Below are 8,178 nucleotides of genomic sequence, written 5' to 3'. Positions count from 1 at the left end.
CCCATTTAAATCCTTAAACTCAATATCACTTATCATAACAAACTTATAACACTTAACTCCCCTTTATCATCCCAAAATTCTCCATAGAACACTTGAATCTAAAAATCATACACAATCTTCAAACATGTTCTTAATCATTTCTAACACTTCTAACATCTTATCTAAACCCTTGACAAGTCAAATATTCTTTTAGAATTCAAATATTCATCATTTTCTAACAATTCCCTTAAAAACCCATTTTACTAATTTACCAATAACTCATTAATTCCATGGTTTTTAGTTATCTTTAAGCTTCCTTAAGCTCTTATATCACCCAAGGACTGAAAACCAACTAAAAAACGAAGGAAAACCCACAAATCCTTGCTTTCATCCTTAGCATTGAGGAAAACCATGGTCAAAAGATGAAGGGAAACCAATTAACTTACCTTAGCATTGAGGTTCACAGGGAAGAGGAGAAGAGAAGAACTTCTAGATATTTCTTTGTTTTCTTCCTTTCTTTTTGTCGTGATATATATATATATATATATCCTTAAGAAATGAATTTTAAATTCATTCATGGTCAAAAGACCACTCTGCCCTTAAATCCTTCAATCTTTGATGATCAGTCCTATACAACACTTACCAAAATTAGTCCTTAAACTTTTCAATTTATCATAATATAATGACTAACTTTTAAATCCTTACATTTCAGTTATTGACCCGATGTTTGGGGTATTACATTTTTCCCAAAAAATTAGAGTCTAATTAAAATTTTTGAAATTTTTAGAGGCTTAATGAGAATTTTTAAAATTTATGGGAGGGGTTTAATAAAAAAAATCCAATATTTTAAATTTAATCTGAATTTCTAAAAATTTTGGGAAGTCAAATTAATTTTTTTTTAAATTTTAAGAGTCTAAATTATAATTTTTAAAATTTTTGGGGACCATGGCCCCCTCTAGTCTACTTTGTGTTTTGCCACCGGATATTCCTTAAATATAAATGAAATTTATTAATTTACATATATAAAAAATCGAACATTGGGTTTTACGAACTCAATAATATATATCTATTCTACTATAATTCATATAATTCATACACATACATGAAGTATAATTATAAGCATTTTATAACATACTGTCGCGACCGTCTTTCGGTTGGGCCCGAAATTGGCTTCGACTTAGGATTAAATGCTTAGGAGTCGCCACCGACCAAGTTAAAGCGAATTTAGGTGGGTCGGACACCATCTTACTTGATATATGTTGTACTAGAAACGTGTCGGGTTCGGGAGTCGGTTACGGTCACTGAAGGATTAGCACCCTTGAACCACCCTTTCGGTACCAATTAATTTGTCGTTTGTCTTAATCAAGGAAATTAAAAATTAAAATTAAAAATTAAAAATAAAATTTAAAAACCTGATTTGAATTGTTTACCTTTGGTTAGTTGGAAAGGAAAAAAATAGAAAATGTTAGATAAAAATAAATAAATACTAAAGCAATCAAAGAGGGAAAATAAATAAGAAAAATAATAAATCAAAGGGGAAAGAAAAAAATAAAGGATGAAAACAATAAATAAATGAAAAGTAAAAAAAATTATACAAAATTAAAGAGAGGGAAAGAAAATAAAAAAAATAAGTCAAAAGAACAATGAAATAAGAAAAATAATAATAATAAAGTAATGAAATAAATAAGATAGAAAATAAAATTTGATAAAAAGACGAATGATAAAAATAAAATAATAAAACAAAATAATAAAAAATGAAGAGTTAAAAAGAGTTAAATATAAAAAAATAGAAATTGTCAAGAAAATACGTATTAACAAAGAAATAAAAAACAATAAAAAATTAAAAGGATCAAAACGAAAAAAATAAAAAAACAATGGCCAAATCAAAAGAAAAGAGAAAAAAAAACAATGGCCAAATTTTAACATGCAAAAAGTACCTGGGCCATTTTTGAATGAAACATAAATTGGGGACAAAAATGCAAACATATCAAACCCAAGATCCAAATTGAAATGCTGAAAATTTGATTCAGTGACTAAATCGTATAGAAAACAAATTACAGGGACAAGTTTCATAGTTAACCAATACACAAAAATGCGCAGTAGATCCCTATCAAAACGACGTCGTTTTGCATTTAATATAAATGCATGCTTCAAAGGCCAAAATGGCCTGCCCCTCTTCATTTCTCCTCCTTTCGAAATCTGAAGAGAGAGAGAGAGTTGAGAACTCTCTCGACCTCTCGTTCCTCGGTTGAACTCCGGCCACAGTCCAGTGGCGTCGCCGCCGCCGTCGGAAAAAAATTAAAACCCCACCAAATGTTCATCCAGAGCCCCTCGACCTAACCCCGAGCACCAATCACATAAAAACACCCTTAGACAACATAGATCTAGGTTTAAACCCCTGACTTTTACCCTTCTTCGCGAAAACCGTTCGCCTCCCTGATGTTCTTACGTTTCTGTTTTGCTTCTTGGCTGATGTTTGTGTTGTGGCTTGCTTACTGTTGGTTTTTTGAGGCTATTGGCTTGTTTTTTTCGTGTTTTGTTATGATGATGTTTTGATGTTGGTTCGTACTGTCGTTTGTTGGCTTTTGGGGTTTTTTTTTATGTTAGCTTATATGTTGAGATGGGTTTCTCTTGGTTGTACTGTCGAGGGTTCTCGGTCTGTGGTGGTTCTCGTTGGTCCTCTGCGGGTTTACTGTTTGGTGTCGTTTTCTCGCTGTGGTTTTTCCCTGTGTATGGTGATGGTGGGGTTATTTGTACCCCACCGCCATTGGGTTCCTTCCGTTCTTTTCGGGCCTAACGTCGTTCGTGTGACTCTGTTTGTTTCGCTTGACTCTGTTGGCTGTTTGTTTCGCCTGGCCGTTGGCTTCGTTGTTCCATGCGGCGCTGATGCTTGACTGAAATGTGAAACCCTAATTCCCATTTGAACCTCCCACTAGGCCTGCTTACTAGGCCAAGCTTGCAGGCTCGGTTGGGCTTCGACCCATACCTTGGCTTTGGACCTGGAAAGAAAAAATAAAATAAAAATGAAATTAATAAAATAATAAAAAAAAGAAATAAATAATAATAATAATAATAAAATATTTTCCAAAAATCTATACAATATATATTTTCAAAAAAATATTTTAAAATTATATATTATATATTGTTTTCAAAACTATATAGTTTTCAAAAATATTTTTAAAACTATATACTATATAAGTTTTAAAATTGAGTTCAAAACTATATAATATATATGTTTTCAATTTTTTTTTTAAAAAACTATATATATTTTCAAAATGTTTTAAAAACTATATAATATATATTTTCAAAAATATTTTAAAATTTATATATTATATTTATTTTCAAAATGTTTTAAAAAATATAAAATATATATTTTCAAAAACGTTTTAAAAATTATATATTATATTTATTTTCAAAATGTTTTAAAAACTATATAATATATATTTTCAAAAACGTTTTAAAAACTATATATTATATTTATTTTGAAAATGTTTTAAAAACTATATAATATATAAATGTTTTCAAACATGTTTTCAAAACTATATATTATATATATATTTTAAAAATGTTTTCAAACTATATAATATATATGTATGTATATATATAAAAAAATAAAAAAAATGGAACGAAATTTAGTGTCCATAGCTGCCCCTCTTTGTCCTATTTTTCCTTTTTCGTGGAACGAAAAATAGGACAAAGATAAAAAGACACAAATTTTCGTTCGGTGACATTAAAGAATAACTCCCTGTTGAGTCGAGTTACAGATGACTCATCCGTCGCGAAGTCGAGTCCACCTTGGAATGATATGGAATTGAAGCCGCAGTTCGGAATTTGAATCAGAATATGACTTCTTATTGCCAAATTATAGTCCACTTCGGTCTTCTTATCAATTTAAAGACCTTGGCTAAAAATTCGACTGGAAAGTAGTTCATTGACTCCATCATGTGGTAGATAGGCACTCGAGCGGAATGAAATCGAACTCCGAAGATCTTCGTTAACAGATAGATTTTCTCAACTTAAGCTATGCTGTCGGAAAACGGTTCCTTGTCACTAAGGCGCGGTTAACCCAGGTCTTCATCTTGACTTAAAAACCTCAATTGCAACCGAAAAATAGTTATTGCTGTGTCATCGAGCTGAATTGAATCGAACTCGAAAGGTTTTCGGTTGGCAGATAGCCCTTCTCAACTTAAGTTATGTTGCAAATGATGTTCCTTGGAGCTGAGCGTAGTCGAACTCGACGGTATTTGGTTGGCATATAACCCTTATCGACTTAAGTTATGCTGCAAACTATATGCCTTGAAGTTGAGCGTAGTCGAACTCGAAGGTCTTTTGTTGGCAGATAACCCTTCTCGACTTAAGTTATGTTGCAAATGATATGCCTTGGAGCTGAGCGTAGTCGAACTCGAAGGTCTTTTGGTTGGCAGATAGCCCTTCTCGACTTAAGCTATGCTGTAAATATTGTGCCTTTGAGCTAAGCGTAGTCGAACTCGAAGGTCTTTGGTGGGCAAAAATCCCTTCATCGTGAAGTTGAAATCGTGGATGGCCCCTTCATTGTGAAGTTGAGCCTCAAATTGGATATCCTTCATCGTGAAGTTAAAATTGACTCTGAAACTGGAAAGCTGTTTGTTGACAGGCAGTTGCCCCTTCGCTGTGAAGTTGAGCTTGTGTTGTCTGGAATCCAATATCCTTCGCTGTGAAGTTGAAATTGCCTCTGAATGAAACTGAAAAGTTGTTTGTTGACAGTCAGCCGCTCCTTCGCTGTGAAGTTGAGCTTGTGTTGTCTCGAGTCCAATATTCTTCATTGTGAAGTTGAAATTGACTCTGAATGAAACTGAAAAGTTGTTTGTTGACAGTCAGTCACCCCTTCGCTGTGAAGTTGAAATTGACTTTGAATGAAACTGAAAAGTTATTTATTAACAGTCAGTCGCCCCTTCGCTGTGAAGTTGAGCTACTACCATCAATTTCTGAATGCACTTTTGAATCGATTATCTTTCATCTTGAAGTTGAAATTTGACTCTAAAAGCTGTAAAAAATTACGTGTGCTAAAAATGATAAATGTGATGCTCTTAAGTATGCCTAAGATGCATGCAACATGAATGGGTTATGTTTTATCTCTTGGATTGTAGTCTCGTGCTTTGTCTGCCAATTTGGTCCATGGAATCGATTGTGCCCCATTTGCTTCTCGAGTTTTGGCTTTACAAACCTTTCATATTTGAGACTGTCCTGTTTGAAAATGTTTTCCTCATTTTTCTTGTTTTAGGAGGGAAAAAGATAAAAATTCTGTAAAATATTGTTTGCAATTAAATCAAATTATAAACGTGAGTTCAAAGAATATCAAAGGAATCAATAGCTCTTTTAACGCTTTTAGAGTTACAGCTCTTTGAAAAATGTTCAAATGGATGAATTGGCTTTAGGTTGGCCTCCTTTCTAAGGTTTCGATCACCCAAAATGTCATTTTTTGAAATATTGCAACATGTTTTTTGGTTTGGCATTTTAAATGGGTGCGGACAAAATGACACAACTAGCATGATCAATTACTAGACCTTTTATTTCGGTCCTCTAAATTCTTCCATTTGTTCAAGTTTTGTAAGTTCCTCTAACTAAGGTAGTGCAAAAATATCAGTCTAAAAATGAAATTCTTGAGTGCTCGTGTGAATTTGACTATAACAGGTGTTCCTTAACTCCCTTAGTCCATCATTACCGAATATTTCTTGCTTAGATAAATTTGATTTAATTTACCATTGTCTGGCTAGCTGAATCCATAAAGCTGGGGCGTTTAACCAATTGCTTTAGAGGGACATCTTAACATTATAATCACTTTTATCAGGTTTAACTGAAGGGTTCATATCATCACAAAGTCTTCCGCCTGAAAAAACGTAGTGGAGCAAACACCGAATTGCCAAGTGTCCGAGCAATGTCATGGTTTGAATGCAATCTATTCATAAAGTAGGGCTTTCGATTTTCCTCTGTAACCAATTTCCATAGTGGAATAGCTCAGCTTTACGGATTTAATTTCTTAAGATTGTCAAGAAAAACCTGTTATAGTCTAGGTGTTTGTTGAAAGTAAAAAATTTCATCTTTAGAGTTCAATTTTCAAGCAACTGACCTAAACTAGATTCACTTACTCGACTATTCCATCTGTGAAGATCATTATCATCACTGAACATCTTAAAAAAAGTATAATAATGTCATATGCAAAAGGATGCCCCATGTTGTCCGCATCTTATGAAAGGAAAAGGTTATATTGGTTAATTACAAAAGCAGGGTACGGTGTTTGAGTGTATATTCTGGGTAAAGTCAAATTCCTTGTTTTAAATCATGTTACTTCGTCAAAGATATGTAACTTTGAACCATTTATAGAGTTTCTTAATTCATATGATATTCAAAGAATTTTAAGTTTGCAAATGAGATTAATTGTTTAACATCTTTAAAGTAACATAAATTTATTTAAAAGTCGTCACAAAACTTGAGAAAAATGAAAAAACAAATTCAAACAGAATGCCTCAAATGATTAAATGATCTTCCTCACTTGGATGCCCCCAAGTTGTTGAAGTCGATCCGGTTCTGGTTATGCATCTTCTGCACGATTCTCTTGAATTCGTAAGAGTTCTCAATTGTGTGCCCTGGGACACCACCGTGATATTCACAATGAGCATTCTCGTCATACTACATGGGGTATGGGGGCTTCATGGGTTTCACCGGGTATGGTGACACTACGTGAGTGTCACAAGTTGTTTGTGAAGTTCCTTGTAAGTCCTGGAATAGAATCGAAATGTTCCCATTTTTTATGAGACATGTGAATGTAATAAAAAAGAGAAAAATAATGTGAAATATGCAGGAATGCATGATGCATGCAATGTTCAACGCATTGATCCAAAAATGTATCTGTTATTATAAATAATCCTCATTGGGGACAAAAGTGTTTTATCTTTTAAGAGACAAAAATATCCTGACAATTTCTGACATGTTGACTAGTCTTCTGCCTTCGTCTGTCACCGGTTGAATAACCTGTCGAACCGCTCTAGCTTCTCTGGATGAACCGTACAAATATTGAGTTACTTTTTGTACTGGCCCAATAAGTCTCGAATGACTGCATCTCTGGCATTTATCTTTTTTTTAACATGTTCCCAACAAATACATCATTAGAGCCCTCAATTGATAGGAACTATGTGAAGTTCATTTGTCTGTTTCATGAATTCGTCAGCAAGGGTCTCCAATTTCAGCTACTGTTTTGCCATTGTTGTCTTTGAAGGGACTCCCTTTATCTTGCCCCTGCAACCTCTGCCAGTCAGTTCTTCAAAGATAGACTTTAATTGTGCTTGATGTAGACCTGGTTCATTCTGAGTCCTTTATAATACAACAAAGTGATACACTCTTCAATTGTGGGCACCACGTCTTCTGGATTGAATGCGACAAATAGTCGCCTTGTAGATTATCCTCTTTATTTTCATCTCTTGTATTACAACCCCTTTGTCCATTAATGCAGATTATTCATGTTTAACAAACACATTTTTGGTGGATCAATACCTCTTTTAAATGATGCAAGTGATGAAAATAAAATAAAATAAAAATGAAAAGAGTTAGTGAAGTGAAAATAATAAAAATTAATCATGAAAAATAAAAGTCCTACCCCACATGATGTTTACCCCACATGCTTTAATTCCTACCCGGACATGATCTCTATCCTGCATGCTAATTTCAAACAAATCCTAACCGCATATTTGTCTAGTTCGCATGCTTTGAACAGAAAGTAAGGCAGGAAACAAAGCAGCCTAGGGTTTGGAATGAGGTTTTGGGGTGGGCTCTAATTCTCTGTACTCTCCCGGTTTAGGTTCTAAAAAAAGGTACTCGAGTTCTCCTTGCTGGTGCCCCTTGGGCTTGCCAGACCCTTAGTCCTAAGCTCATCACAAGCTTATGTAGACTAAGTTAAACTTGAGAGGATACATTCCCTTATGCCATACGGAGAATAAATTCACACGAAGACATAAGGTATATGAATCCCGAAGGTTACTTGCTAGGCCCATACGGAGAATAAATTCCCACGAAGGCATCGCTTTAGCCCCCACTTAAAAGGGTTCGGAGCTCAGGTATAGAGCTAGAATAACAATTTTGAAAAATATCTGAAATCAGTAAAAAACGTTAATACAACTATTTATTTGAAAAAAATAATCAAAGATAAATAATAAGAATCGAATAAAT

This window comes from Hibiscus syriacus, unplaced genomic scaffold (genome assembly GCF_006381635.1).
Source record: "Hibiscus syriacus cultivar Baekdansim isolate YM2019G1 unplaced genomic scaffold, ASM638163v2 tig00111812_pilon, whole genome shotgun sequence".
Taxonomy (NCBI): Eukaryota; Viridiplantae; Streptophyta; class Magnoliopsida; order Malvales; family Malvaceae; genus Hibiscus; species Hibiscus syriacus.
The sequence above is the reverse complement of the archived record's forward strand: the minus strand, read 5'-3'. Positions refer to the sequence as shown.